The sequence below is a fragment of the Thalassophryne amazonica genome, chromosome 1 (genome assembly GCF_902500255.1).
Source record: "Thalassophryne amazonica chromosome 1, fThaAma1.1, whole genome shotgun sequence".
NCBI classification, from domain to species: domain Eukaryota; kingdom Metazoa; phylum Chordata; class Actinopteri; order Batrachoidiformes; family Batrachoididae; genus Thalassophryne; species Thalassophryne amazonica.
The window spans coordinates 81405254-81420959 of NC_047103.1; the positions used below are offsets into that span (position 1 = coordinate 81405254).

Below are 15706 nucleotides of genomic sequence, written 5' to 3' on the forward strand. Positions count from 1 at the left end.
ATGGGTGGACTGTGGTGAACATTTCAGCTGCATTTCTGTTGTGTGTCTGTTACAGCCAGCTCAAACTTTCCATCATCATTTGTCTTTGATAATAGCCTTCCCTCAAACTCTGTCTTCTTTGAAGTGTTTTTTGGAAGTGATTTTTGACAGGTCACTAATGTGTGTGTGGGTGTGTGTGTGTGTGTGCGCGCGTGCGTGCGTGCGTGCGTGTGTGTGTGTGTGTGTGTGCGTGTGTGTGAGGTGACAGCATCACCCAGAAAGCACACGTTAAGTTGAACGTGGTATAATATGCAAATTGAAAAATGCAAAAACACATGATTCACCAACAGAGCCAACAGTTTTCTGTTTTTAGATTCAGATTCAGTTTTATGGGTCACAGAGTTGTTTTTGGACTTTATTGTTGAGTGTTTGTACAGGTGAACACAGAAAAAAAAATTTTTATCCCCTCAATTTTTTTTTATTAAATTTATATTTTCATGTCTGTAACTTCTTCCCCAGACATACACTACCAGCCAAAGGTTTGAAGACATTTTCCCATCCAAACTTTTGACTGGTACTGTATAAACTCCAGTAAAATGTGTTAATTATTATTTAGTGACACTGGTTTTATTTTATAATGACTCTCTACAGATAATTTGCCGTGTATATTTTTTTTGTGTCCTGCTCGCATCACATTTGAAAAAATGGGTGCCACAAATCTCTGGAGAGGCACAGCAACAGTGACATGCACCACGTGTCTGTGATGCCTAGGGGATGCTTCCCTCATGTAGATGGTGTGTGTAAGGTGTAATCTGTTAACACAGCTGCCAAAATGAAAATCAGCACGCAACATATCTGCTGTGTTTCTGAGCTAAATCCACAGGTCCCATCACTTTGTCCATTAGAGTGACTTGCTTTTGAATTCTCCCAAACTGAGTCATAATTGTAACTGTCTTCCCTTCATTGTTTAGTCTTTTAATACATTCTTTAAGGTGATCACTATCATATCAGCAATGTGTTATTTCTTTCTTTCTTTACAGCCATACAGGACCATGCATGTGAGGGTATCATTTTCATTCCTCTGTGTGTGTGTGTGTGTGTATGTGTGTGTGTGGTTTGTGTGGTGTTGTGTGGTGTGTGGTGTGTGTGTGTGTGGTGTGTGTGTGTGTGTGTGTGTGTGTGTGTGCGCGTGAGTGAGTGAGAGAGCGAGAGAGCGAGAGAGAGAGCACAACGTAACTCAAAGAGAATTGTTTTTGTTTTGATCAAACTGAATGGTTGAAGGTCAGCAGAAGCCAAGGTGATTTTATTTTGAGGAAATTTATAAAACGTCAAGGTCACTGTCCAAAGTCTTTTTTTTTTTTTTTTTTTTTTTTTGACCCAGTGCTTATATATGTGGATTTGGCTATTTCAAGTACAACCCCAATTCCAATGGAATTGGGAAGTTGTGTAAAAGGTAAATAAAATAGAATACAATGATTTGCAAATCCTCTTCAACCTATATTCAATTGAATACACCACAAAGACAAGATATTTAATGTTCAAACTGATAAACTTTATTGTTTTGTGCAAATATTTGCTCATTTTAAAATGGATGCCTGCAACACGTTTCAAAAAAGCTGGTACAGTGTATGTTTACCACTGTGTTACATCACTTTTTCTTCTAACAACTCAATAAGCATTTGGGAACTGAGGACACTAATTGCTGAAGCTTTATAGGTGGAATTCTTTCCCATTGTTGCTTGATGTACGACTTCAGTTGTTCAACAGTCCGGGGTCTCCATTGTCATATTTTGTGCTTCATAATGCGCCACACATTTTTAATGAGCGACAGGTCTGGACTACAGGCAGGCCAGTCTAGTACCCGCACTTTTTTACTATGAAGCCACACTGTTGTAACACGTGCAGAATGTGGCTTGGCATTGTCTTAATAAATAAATAAGCAGGGACGTCCCTGAAAAAGATGTTGCTTGGATGGCAGCATGTGTTGCACCAAATCCTGGATGTACCTTTCAGCATTGATGGTGCCATCACAGATGTGTACATTGCCCATGCCATGGGCACTAACACACCCCCATACCATCACAGATACTGGCTTTTGAACTTTGCGCTGGTAACAATCTGATGGTCTTTTTCCTCTTTTGTCCAGAGGACACGACATCCGTGATTTCCAAAAACAATTTGAAATGTGGACTCATCAGACCACAGCACACTTTTCCACTTTGCGTGTGTCCATTTCAAATGAGCTCAGGCCCAGAGAAGGTGGTGGCGCTTCTTAATGTTGTTGATGTATGGCTTTCGCTTTGCCTGGTAGAGTTTTAACTTGTACTTGTAGATGTAGCAACGAACTGTGTTAACTGACAATGGTTTTCTGAAGTGTTTCTGAGCCCACGTTGTAAGATCCTTTACACAATGATGTCGGTTTCTAATGCAGTGCTGCCTGAGGGATCGAAGGTCACGGGCATTCAGTGTTGGTATTCGGCATTGCTGCTTACATTTAGAAAGTTCTCTAGATGAGAAAACATTGTTCTTAAACTGTTGGACTATTTTTTTAACGCAGTTGTTCACAAAGTGGTGATCCTCACAGCATCTTTGCTTGTGAACAGATGAGCCTTTTGGGGATGCTCCTTTTATACCCAATCATGACACTCATCTGTTTCCAATTAGGTGTTCTTTGAGCATTTGTCAACTTTCCCACTCTTTTGTTGCCCCATCCCAACTTTTTTGAAATGTGTAGCAGGCATCCATTTCAAAAATTAGCAAATATTTGCACAAAAACAATAAAGTTTATCAGTTTGAACATTAAATATGTTGTCTCTGTGGTGTATTCAATTGAATATAGGTTGAAGAGGATTTGCAAATCAATGTATTCTGTTTTTATTTACATTTTGCACAATGTCCCAACTTCATTGGAATTGGGGTTGTCATTCCCATACTGTCAGCGTTCCATCTGACTGTCATCCATCTTCATCCAACCTCCCAAGTCCAATGTCTTCTAGGAACATTAACAACATCTGAATGGATCAACAGCTAAAGCTCAGACGAGCTGAACGTGATTCGTCCGTGTGTGGGACAAAAAGCAACATTGTCATACAGAAACAATAGAGGCAAGAACATTTTATCAACTACTTTAACGATACACACTCTGTGGCTCGAGAGGCTGTGTGCACACACAAACGGCTGTGTACCACAAATGGCTGTGCGCATGTTCGCATGCCGTCTGTGGCTTGAACATGCGTGTGCGCACACGCTGTTGTAGTGAAGACAATAGCACCTGCAGGTGCTGTGGAGAGCCAACCCAGTCTCACGGCAAGTCGTGATTCAGCAGCACGAAATAAACATTAATCTATTGGTTTGTGATATTGTGACGAAAAGCGCCTCATTTTCATCACAGCAGCACGAATTCATTCTAATTAATTCTGTGATGGCTACACGAAATTAAAAGTGAAACGGGGGGGTTGTGATTATGGTTGGGGGTAGGAGTGGGAGTTAGTAATAGTGAGTTAAAAAAAAACCTGTCACGAAAATTTGACTAATTTTATGATGGGAGGATGAAAAAAAATGTGAGACTGGGCTGGGAGAGTACAGATTGGCTGCAAAAATGATCACAGGCTGGCACTCGGTCTGATTCCCGCTGTCAAGTCACGTCATCATGAATGTTTTGTTTGCTTCATTTTTTTGTTAGTTTCGGTTTTGTTTCGTTTCTTTATGCGCTCTGGACTGCTTTTCGGTGAAGGGAGAAGTGCAGGCTCATTCGTCCACCTTTTCTTGACGATTTGTGACTTTGTGACTTTTTTCCTTCTTTCAGCTATTGATGTGTGCTGTGTGACTGGGCCACTAAGGAAGCAGCAGAACAGTTATCTATAAACATAAGCAGAGGTTCAGTACACAGAGATTTTTCATAACAGGAGACCAAATCTGAAATCAGCAGGCAAAACTCAGAAAACATGGATTGGCAGAGTGAGTCAGTAATACAAAGGCAAATGCTGAGAACTGATGCGAGAGAGCAGATATGAAGCTAGACAATCTGGCAAGGAGATAACACATTATGAGAGTTTATAAGTCTAACAAACAATTAATCACAGGAGTGCAGAGAGGCACATAAACTCCAAAACCAATGAACAAGAACTAAAGCCTCACTGAGAAAATGTGGAGGAGATGTTGGAGTAAAAGCACAATAAATAATTAACATGGAAGAGAATCTCAGTAGAAATAAATGTACTGCATTTATACAGCACTTTTCCATCTACATCAGACGCTCAAAGCACTTTACAATAATGCCTCACATTCACCCCGATGTGAGGGTGCTGCCATACAAGGCAGCAAGGAGCAAGTAGGGGATTAGGGACCTTTCCCAAGGGCCCTTAATGATTTTACAGTCAGGCTGGGATTTGAACCGAGGATCTTCTGGTCTCAAGCCCAATGCTTAACCACTAGACCATCACCTCCCCTAGAAAGTAATGAAACATCACAGAATAATAATACGCAGGTGATAGCGCTAAAATTAGAGTAACCCAGAGGCCAGGATACACACTTGCAACATGACAGATGACAATATAGCAGTTCTATTACTACAATTAAAAAAATGGAAAATAATCTAAATATGTTAACTGGTTCTACAAAATTGTTGATTTTAAAGAAGAAACTAAATTCTTACATTTAATCTCATACTATGTTTCCAGTTTAAACAACCAAGTTTTGTGAGTCTGGTTCATATAACCAGATTAAATGAGCACATTTTATTTTTAGAGTGTATGGTAACTGTAGGTGGAACCATATATTATGCAGTCACTAAATCACAAAGAATTAATTTGCAAAAAACACGCACATCTTGTTTTTCTTTCTTTCTGTCTGTCTGTCTTTATTTTCTGGCAAAGGCGTTCATCACTTTGCATGTATTTGAGCTCCAACGTGCCATAAGGTGAGCTGTAAGGAGCAATGGACAGCTGCTTCTCTGCACACCAGCTCTGACGCCCCTACAGGTCACAAAGCTCCTATTTGCAGAAACCAGCAGTTGGAACCGTTGCAACCCTCCGATTACTGTTTACAACTAAAACAACAGTGAATGTCAGTGTTTATTTGGTCTAGTTTTAAGCTTGGATCCTCAGTGACAGGGGTTTGGAGAGTCGCTGGGTGGTGATCCCCTAACAACATGAGGAGCACCTGAATTCAACAGGACACCCTGCAGAGTGCACAATCACTCAATTCATCGAATCAACAAAATAAAACAGCAATATATGTAATTAAAGAATGTTTTCTTTCTAAAGTTTTGGGTCACCCTGCCGAAGGAGGACTGGTTCCTCTTCTTCCTTTCACTTCTTGATCTGATTCAACATCCTGTGGAAACTCCAGCCATGTGGATCACTTATGCAAAATACACTCAGGTGTACATCACTGAATTATTCCATGGAAACTTCATAACCAGATAATTATCGTTCAAATTACGCCCGCAGCCTTGCGCACCCGTGTGCGTTTTGGCACAGACCGAAGTGTGCGAGTGCAAATAGTTTAAACATCTTCACGGAAACAAACCTGCACACAATCAACTCCATGATCCTCTTTACAATAGCGGCGCCACTTTTGCGCACCATTTACGGGTCCGATTTGAATAAAATCCACGTGATGTTAAATCACAAAACATATAAATGATTTCTCGACAAAGTAACAATCGACTGGTTGAATAAACAAACAAATAAATAAATCACAAGATAGTTTCAGCGCAGAAGCACAATCTGGTTGGCGCATTTATTTCTGATGTGAGAGGGGCAGTAGGGCGAAATCTGCATCTCGGTTGCAGAAGACGCACACATGCGCGCGCACACAGACACGCACACGCGGCCGTGGCGTACTCAACCCTCGTAAAGGGGCGTGTGGACTGGCAGGGACTCAAACCTACGATCGCACGGCGGCGCACGGAGAGACGGACAGGAGCAGAAGTTTGGTCACATCCGGACTTTTCTCTTTCTGCGTTCTTCTTTCTGTCGCTTCAGTCAGTTTTTTCTGGGACTATCTGTTTTCGCTCACGCCATTCGGATTTCACTTGAGTGGCAGCGACGTGAGGCGAAAACCGGGGGAGACATCAGCGCGGAGAAGAGCCGGATCGCGGAGAGAAGTGGCTGCGCAGCGGCTGCGCGATTTGTGGGGAATTTGCGTGGACATAACTCGGCTTCGTGTGTCATCTCCACACAGGAGGAGAAACGATACCGGACCTCTGCTCCACGCATGTTGGACGTGGACAGAGGAGGGCTCGATGCCTCAAAGTCAGGACGCAGGTGATTGTAGTCGCGTTCGTTTATCTGGCGATGGAAATGTTGCAACAACTGGAGCGCGCTCAGGGCGAAAACGCGTTTAATCATTTTACTATTTGTACACTTAAATGTATCAGATAAATCAATCTGATTAATCTGATCTGATGAATATGTTGTGGTTAATACAAAAAAGACCGACATGTTTATTAAAACTCATCTTCCCATTACGCGCGCACACTGTGGCTGCTTGTCTTTTTTTTCTCCCACACTCGAGTGCACAACTCCAAACTGCAGTGATTTACAATTTAACTGATTTCTCCACAATTTCTCTTTAACAGCGCTTCTGCTGTGAGTAATCTCTGACAATCAGCGCATCTGGAGAAGTGGTGCGTAAAAGAAATCCAGCGGCAAACCACTTTCTCTGAAAGAAAAAAATAATAACCTGGGCCTGTAATTAGCGCCGCATCTGCGTCCTACCACAAAGCGCTCCAGTTTGATCAAAAATCAGGTGTTTTTGTTTTTTGTTTTTTTGAGTAATAAATGACACATAAAGGATGTTTTGTACCAAAAGGGTGTTAACTAATATGGTTTTGAATGTGTAACATGCAGCGCAATGATCAGTGGGAGGAAGAAGCTTTGAATATTCCTGTTGAAGATTTATTTATGATGTATCATTGTTTTAATGTCACAAATTGGAGTGCGTTCTGTTGTATTACTACACCTTCCAGTCGTGTGTAGTTCCTTGTGTGTGTGTGTGTGTGTGAGAGAGAGAGAGAGAGAGAGAGAGAGAGAGAGAGAGAGAGAGAGAGAGAGAGAGAGAGAGAGAGAGAGAGAGAGAGAGAGAGAGAGAGAGAGTCATGTCACTTAACGGACTGCTGCTGCTCCGTGTCTCAGTGCGCAACAAACACGCGCGGCTTTCTCGCATATAGGCTGATGTACAATCAAGTCACTCACTAACAGCGCACAGTCACCTCTCCAGAAGCGTCTCTGTCACACTTTCTGGAAGGGAAGAGCGCTTTTCTTTTTTTTCTTTGTCACTTCTGCTGTGAACGTCCAGAGCGCACGGCCGCGGCACTCACCTCTCTCCGTCTCTTTTCACTCCACAGCCAAGGATTACCTCCAGGCCGAGCATCCCCATATGACGGAGTAAGCGCGCACAGGGAGCGGGTGTTCGGCTTCTGTGGAGAGGATATGGCACGGCCGGCGCCGGCGAGAGGCGCGCACCCGGCACAGGAGAGAGGAAACAGGAGCTGAATGACAGGATGCCCGCGACCTGAGAGTGCACCTCCAACTTCGTTACAAACGGACACTTCTGCTTTATTTTGTCGAGTTCAGACGAAGAAACAAGAACAACACTAGTTTTGGAGGAGTTTAATTTTTTTTTGTATGCGTAACTTTATTTATTTTTGGCGATAAAACAAGGATGCATTGTGGATTAGTTTTGATCCTGTTCATGGGAATCCTCTCGGTGGTCAAGGCTTTCAAAAACGGTAAGTGAGACAGCTGATATGTGTCTGTCTAAGCCTTTAATGTACTCTGAAAATCTTTTAATCCCAGTATTTCTTTTTAAAGATTAACCCCTCCTGATCTTTTGGGAAGGTGGCAAGATGCTCACCTGTCTGTCAACAAAACACCGCTCTTCTCTTATTTGCGCACAGATTTGCAGCGTCCAACAGTGACTTTAAAGTGGACTTTAAAGGCGTTTTTTATCTTTTAGACACCGGATCCGAGTTTCTTATCATTTATTATCAACGAAACCAGCAAATTATTTTAATTCAGGTTCGTCAAAAACCTTTTTTTTCACTTGAGTTCGACTCTTTCCAAAAGTTTTTTTTCCCCCATTATTTTCATGAGTTTTATTGAAGTTTACACTCAGGCCTGTTCTGAAATGTTTTCCGTGGACTTCAAAAAGTCAAATTTATACTTTTCCCAAGTTGTTTTTTGTTGTTGTTGTTTGTTTTGTTTTTAACCACACGTTTAATTTCTTTTTAGTGCACGTTTCCAAGTTGTGTGCATAAAAAGTAAAGCGGCATGGCAGAATTGTTTTAGTTCATAAAGGCTTTTTTGATTATTTTATTTTATTTATTTATTTATTTATTTATTGAAAGAAAAGAAACCAGACAAATGTGCATGTTTTTTCGTTTGCTTTTCTTGGGGAAAAGTGGAATCAATATTTTGAAGCAGACATGGAGCTCTTGGTCTTTGTAAAAGATTAAGAAAACTCGCTTTTAAAGCTTAAATGGTCAAGTCACGGTCTCGATGTATTTGTGTGTCAGTCTAAGCAACAGCTCATGAAAATGCAACACAACGTGAATTAATATTTGGCGCAATCTGGGATTTTGCGCAAGAACACGTGCTGAAAAACTACAGTACTTTCGTTCTAGACAGATGGACCACTGTCCACATGCAGAATTAACAAACATCTGAAGTTTTACCTGCTGTGTTCAGCTGCTGCCAAAGTGCCCTCGAGCCAGGCGCAGGTGCCTTTGTTCGTTCTGGAGGGTTTCGTGCATCTGATCTCACTCTCGGTCTGTGTGCACAGACAATGTGGAGGAACGTCAGAATCACCAACGCAAACATACCTCACGTCGCCCGGATACCCGATGTCTTACCCCTTCGTCCCAGAGGTGCGCGTGGGTGATCACGGCGCCCGGTCCTCACCAACGGATCCTCATCAACTTTAATCCGCATTTTGATCTGAAGACCGCGAGTGCAAGGTAAGTGCGCATGACCCCTTTGTCCGCAAAAGGGCTCCCATCTCATATAAAATATAATGTTTTGTGGTGTGGCAAAAATCATGATCACAATGAAACGTTTGTTTGTTTATTATTTGTACATGATTTATATTAAATAAAACATAAAGCTTCATGAAACATGTAAAGAAAAAAAACCTCAGGACAAAATTCACATGTCATCACCTTTAGGCCTACTAATATTTGGTGACATGTGGCTGCTTTCCGTGCGAGTCCTTCCTTCCTTCACTGCATGGATTGCACGTGGAAGCGCGCCCATCTAGTGTCCAGAGGCGTCAATGCCGCCGTGGGCGCACATACACACACACACACACACACACACACACACACACACACACACACACACACACACACCACACACCACGCACACACAGGGTGCAGCAGCAGGGAATGCTCACATGCAGACGTTTGCTTTTGGAATGTCCTCACTTCTCCTCTCTGGGTGGTGAAGTCATCAGTGCATGAAGTGATTTTAATTTGGAGACTTGGAGGGAGAGCTGTGAGCCCGCAGGAGCTTAGCAGAGGCCCATTAAACTTTCTGCAAAACATTCCATCTTAAGAAAGCCCTCGCTTTTTTTTAAATGTTGAAGCAAGCCAGAAATGATAATAACAGTGACATCTCATTTGAATTGCAAAGCTGCTGATGTCAGAGTAGTTACTGCTCAGGTTCTGTATCAGTGTGACAGTGACAGATCCTTATTTGACTTGGAGATGCGAGCCGTCGCTAGTAACAAAAGGCTAAGCAGCTAACTTGTTGTCAGGACAGTTTAAGGGGATGAAATGGGAGTTGGGCGGTAATGCGATGAGGCCGTGTGACGGTGGGTGCCCTGAGGTGAGCCTAGGCCTGATTGCCCAGGTGACTGTGTGTGGTTTTGTGCGTGTTGTCACTGCTTCGGTCCTGCTCTGTCTCAGCTGTTTGTTTATGGCTGCGGGCTCAGGAGAGTACAGGGCTTTGCCAGATCCTGTTACTGTATCCCTGCTCCACCCAGAACGTGGACCCGAATGCTGCCTTGTGCTCCATCAATACCCCCGTATATGTTGCAGGGTTTGGTGCGTCTCAATACCACGTTAACTTTTCTTCAATTGTGAGGGAGATTTACGGCTGGCTGAGCGGGTGCGCTGTCTTTCACAGGGCGGATGCTCCTTGACATTTCTTTTGGGTCGAATTTCAGCACCAGAGGACTATTAAAACTGTCCCAAGATCCTCAGTTAGAAAGAGAGCACAAGGGAGGGGGTAGGAGGAGGGGTGGCACCAACAATGCTTCTGCTAATCAAATTAGTCAGGCATGAATTTTCCTGTGTCCAGATACATTAAAAAAGAAGAATTTGGCACAAGAAGGCCAGAGGACAACTGCGTTTTTAAAAGGTTGAAAGGAAGGTTTGGCTGATAGTTTGAGCCATCAAGGCATTGTCCTTTGCCAGCCATCAAATCCATAAATCAATTGTTTTTAACAAAATTGTGAGCAGGTCATTTTTTTGTGTGTGTTCACACTTGTATCTTTCTATTTGTGTCATGTTTGTACATTTTTTTCCTCATCCACCTCATCAAGTAGATTATTATATTACCCCGGTATGTTGGTTGGTTGTTTTTTTGACAGGATTACTCAAGGGACGTAATCAGAGCGTCACAAAGCCTGACAAAGTGATCAGTGTTATCAACAGGAAGAGAGCACACAGGTTTGCTGTTGATCAAGATTCAGGTGTAGCTTAAATATAGCACTTAAAAAAATCTAATTTACACAGCAAGAAGAGGCATTTGGCATTTTGACCAATTTCTCAATGCTTTTGATTTGTTCTCCTTAAAACCTGGCGGGATGCTCAGTCTTACAGAGAGAAGTAATTATCTCCTCCAAAGGAGGTTGTGTTTTCAGTGCTGTTTGTCTCTTTGTTTGTCTGTTAGCAGGATTATACAAAAAATATTGAAATTATTTTCTTGAAACTCGATGAAAGGGCGCGGTGTGGGCCAAGAAAGAAACCATTAACGTTTGGAGTAGATCTGATTAAGGGGGCAGATTCAGGATTTTTTTTTAAATTTATTTCTTAGATTTTCTTTAATATTGCAAAATAGGGCATTTTTCAATATTTTCATGAATTTTTCAAGAAATAATGCATAGATCTTTTTTTTTTTAAATTAGACATACCTTGTAGAGTGCTCATTTCTAAGAGCATTTGAGATTTTTGTGCAGATCTAATAAAGTAGATTGTGTGGATCATTTGATCTGCTTCAAATCTCACCTGTTCTTAGATATGAGCATCAGACCAATGCTGATTTTTTTCCCCAAAATATCTGTTCATTATCTCTTGAGAATTTCATGAAAATGTTGACAAATGCCCCATCTCACAGTGCTGAGGAAAGTGGGAAAACATCACTAAAATTTACAAAGATATATAAAGATGATTTGAAGTGGATCCAGGATTTTTTTTTTTTTCAGCTTAAAAACTGCACAAGGGAATGGGTCTCTGTTAAGGGACTTGAAGTGTTGACGGAGGTGTGCACTCTCCGAGTGCCGTTGTAGTTTGTTAAGCTTTGGTGGTGGGTGGAATCTCTTATGCAGATTCTGGATCTTTTTTTTTTATCTTTCTTGTATATATTAAGCAGTACCATTTTCAACATTTTTGATTAATTTCTCAAAAGTCTATGACCTGATTTTCTTGAAACTTGGTTTCACGATTAATCTTCATATTTATTTAAATTTTTTAAATTTTATATTTATTTATTTATTTATTATCACAATCTGGATTTGCCTTCTGGATCATTTTAAATTCAGTTTTCAAAATGACTTTCTATCACTGAAAACCAATCCACTGATCTTGATGAAAACTGTCAGTTATAGAAATCCCATGACAGACGATCAACACCTGAAAGGTTGCGCAGATCCAGACAAGGCTTTGGATCTGCTGCAGTGAGAAGTAATGTTCAAGAAGTGGGTGTTGGGAAGAACAGTGGCTATAAACATGCAATAATACTGTTTAATTGTAGAACTGTTTGAAGTTGCTGGGTGTAGGCTGCTCTGAGTGCCAATCTAGTTTGTTACATGTGCAGCCGACACAAACTCCTGCGTGTAACATTAACTTGTGGTCACAGGGTTATAAACTGCACATCTCGAGGACACGCTGACACGTGACCCTGGGAGACAGCTATGAAACTCAAGCACACTTCTGATTCATGTGGGTCACACAGGATCATGCTGATCGCCAGCATTTTCCTCTTTTTAAACCAGTGTACCACTTCCTATTTATTGCTTTTAATGTATGGTTTTCACAGAACTTCACAATATTTTTTTTCTAGCAAATCTTTTATCCATTCCCTCCTTGTTTTCAAATTGTGACACTACGTAAGAGGAGTGGTGGTGGTGGGGGTTATGGCGCTAATCGCTGCCATGCACGTCATAGTCTAATTCAGTTATGACTGGAGAATAGTTACTTATGGCTTTAATATCTGCAGGCCGTAGAACTTCAGTGTGATTTGTGTTGGACTCATCAGACTTCCTGTCGCAGCGCCACTCACCAAATCAGCTCTTACATAATGGAAACTGATGAGAGCCAGAATGGCTTCCTTATCTGATGGCGTGGCTGAGAGTGGGTGGAGGTGGAGGCGGCGTGAGCTACAATGCATGCTTCAGTGCACTGCCTTGCAATCTAATTAGTGGGCAAATAGAACACACATGCACCACATGTTCTCCAACATGGCTGTTATCAACAAACCAAACAAGAGGCACTCAAAGTTATGCTTGTTTAAAAAAAAAAAAAAAAAATCCCAGCATTTACTGAGCGGGTTCTGGTGTTGTAACATGTGTGCGTTACCCTTGGCAGGTTTATTTAGGGAAGCGCACGGCGCCGTATCCCAAGAGCCGGAGGAGGAAAACACTTCATCACAGAGATAAGGAGACTAAGTGCGTACTGCGATTCTGAATGCAGAACATGTTTACCTTTCACGCACCATCGTAGAGTTTCACAGAGTGGAGTTTCAGGGGCCGCCCTCGACGCTCTCACAGCTAATGAAGTTTGAAGCAAAGGAGCAGCTGGCATCAAAGCAAATATTTGAAGTCAATTCCCTCTGAAAATCAGTGGAATGAGCAAGCTGAGCTCAAGTGAAAAACTGAAGTAAATAGATATATGCTTTACTTCCCACACATCGATTCCAGCTCGTTTTGTTCTTTCTTCCTAATCTGATATTGGGCTGTCGTGGCAGCTCTGCTGTCTGAGGCTGAGCACAAGTAGAGGTTTCAGTGGGTTTGAAACAAGTTTCTAGTACCTACTTCTTTTCAAGTTGTCCAACACAGTCTCATACCCAACTTGTCACATTTTGACACAAAAGGTTCATTTTGTCCAAATGTCAATAGGTGAAGAGTTGGGTAGACCCTTTGTGTCACTTTGTGATGTGTGTGGAAACACTCACCCTAACCCTAACCATAACCCAGACATAGATGAATGTTCCCTGACGACAAGGAAGTGAATCAGATCATTTTTTTTCTGTTATAAACACATTTATCCGCACGACACTCATAACGAGAAGGAGCTACCTAACTCATCACATAGTGATGCAAAGGGGCACTAACCAAATGTCAAAATGTGATAACAGTGGGAGTGAGAATATGCCAATTTGTCAGAGAGATTGTGTTTCTTACCGTTTCAGTAAGATTTTCTGCCTAAAGTTCCTACCAGTTCTATACCAGTACTTACAGAATGTCATACTGTGCACTTGAGTCGGTTCTCTCCGTCTCTCCTGCTGACTGAAATCTAGGAAGGAACCTTCTACAGATGATGTACTGCTGACAACATTTTGAATCATTGATGACTTCAGATATGCTGACCAGACAAAACACAGGTTCCTCCTTCAGCACATTGAAATCCCTCACAGTCAGTCAGTCGAGGCTTTGTTGCTTTGGAGTGAGCAGAAACGACGGTGTCAAAACAGGAGACTGTCTCCCAATTCTCAGCCCAGCCTCATTTCATTATTTTGCTCTCTGTTTGAATGGCTTCTTTTTTTCTGGACCTCACAGAAAGCTAATTCCTCCGTGACGTCTGTGCAGTTGCGAGTTCATGGAGGTGGGGGATGCGATGAGATGTATGGCTGGGTGGTAGCATTCGGGCTGGTGGGAGCTATTCAAAGAATGCCTTCTCAAGCAGGCCTTTGTGAGAGAGAAAGTCAGAGAAGGCCTCTTGCCTCACCACGCTTCAAAAGTCAGCTCAGGCCCCCCTGCCTTCAGGTATCTGTAACTCAAAACTTGAAAAAGCACTCTTTTCCTCTTTTTAATTGTTCATCCCTTTGCCCTTCCACTCCAGTCTCATGCTGAGCTGCCCCTAGCCTGCTGTGAAGGCCAACACTTGCCGCTGTGTACACTCCACAGTAGATATCAACCCTCCTGACCAGATCTTGACCGCAGAGATGACCAGCGGGGGCTTAGGAAGATGAGGAGTGGGGTATTGCCCTATTGGGGATCTGTGCTTGAGTCTTTGCCCCATAGATCTCCAGCAGCCTCCTTCATTTGGTCGATCTTCACAGCAAACAGAACTATGTACAAAGAGCAGACAATAGAAAGTGTTTTATGGAAATGATCCATTTGACTAATTTCTCTCATATTTCTGTTACTTTTCTAGCTTTGTATCTTAGTAGCATGCAGCAGTTGCAAGATGAGTACAGCTGGAAAAGGGTGTCATTCCAAACAGACAAATTCCACTTAGATGATTTTTTTTGTTGTTTGTTTGTTTGTTTGTTTGTTTGTACCAACAATTTCCAGCAATGCAACCCAGTTTCAGACCCAAGTCATCACATTTTGACACAAATGGCTCCTTTTGACCAAAAATCACTCTATAATTAGACATATTTGAGAAAAATGGCTGCATTTGAGGACATTTTCTAATATATTATTTCAAATTTACAGTCATACGAGGTCTATTAGAAAAGTATCCGACCTTATTATTTTTTCAAAAACCATATGGATTTGAATCACGTGTGATTACATCAGACATGCTTGAACCCTCGTGGGCATGCGAGAGTTTTTTCCACGCCTGTCGGTTACGTCATTCGCCTGTGGGCAGTCTTTGAGTGAGGAGTCGTCCACCCGCTCGTCGATTTTTTTCATTGTTTAGGAATGGCTCAGAGACTGTTGCTTTGTTTGATAAAAAATTTTTCAAAACTGTAAGGCACAACTGAGTGGACACCATTCAATAAATTCAGCTGGTTTTCGGTAAAAATTTTAACGGCTGATGAGAGATTTTGGTCTGGTAGTGTCGCTTTAAGGACGGTCCACGGCGCCTGACGGCGATCTGCGCTTCGAGGCTGCAGCGTCTCACCGTTTCAAGTTGAAAACTTCCACATTTCAGGCTCTGTTGACGCAGTAAGTCGTCAGAGAACAGAGAACTTTCAGAAGAAGTCAGCATGAGGAGTTTATTCGGACATTCCATTGTTAACGGTCATTTTGTAATGAAAGAACGTGCGGGCAGAGTCACATGTCGGGCTGGACCCGACCGCGGGGGGTCGCGGCAGGAAAAACACCTCCGTTGGAAATCTTAACGGGCAAGTTGGAACATGCCCAAGCTGTTAAACAATTTCTCAGTTACTCGTTGAAAGCCATTAAAAGCCGCCTGAATTCTACAAATGGTTTTCAACACGGAGGTGTTTTTCGTGTCGCGGCGCACACAGATTTGCCGAGTCGTCACGGAAATGACTCGGCGAATTTGCGCGTACGTCTTTCATTAAAAAAATGTCCTTAAACAGTGGAATGT

At 42.2% G+C, this 15706-nt stretch overlaps 1 protein-coding gene and 1 long non-coding RNA gene across 2 annotated transcripts in view; both read left to right on the forward strand.

Annotated features, from left to right (window-relative positions):
- Window positions 1-15706, forward strand: part of LOC117512033 (neuropilin-1a-like) — a 193174-nt gene that overhangs the window by 11607 nt on the left and 165861 nt on the right.
- On the forward strand, window positions 5771-8825 carry LOC117512042. The gene is made up of 3 exons (XR_004561193.1): window positions 5771-6248; window positions 7331-7714; window positions 8767-8825. It is a non-coding gene; the product is annotated as an uncharacterized LOC117512042 (long non-coding RNA).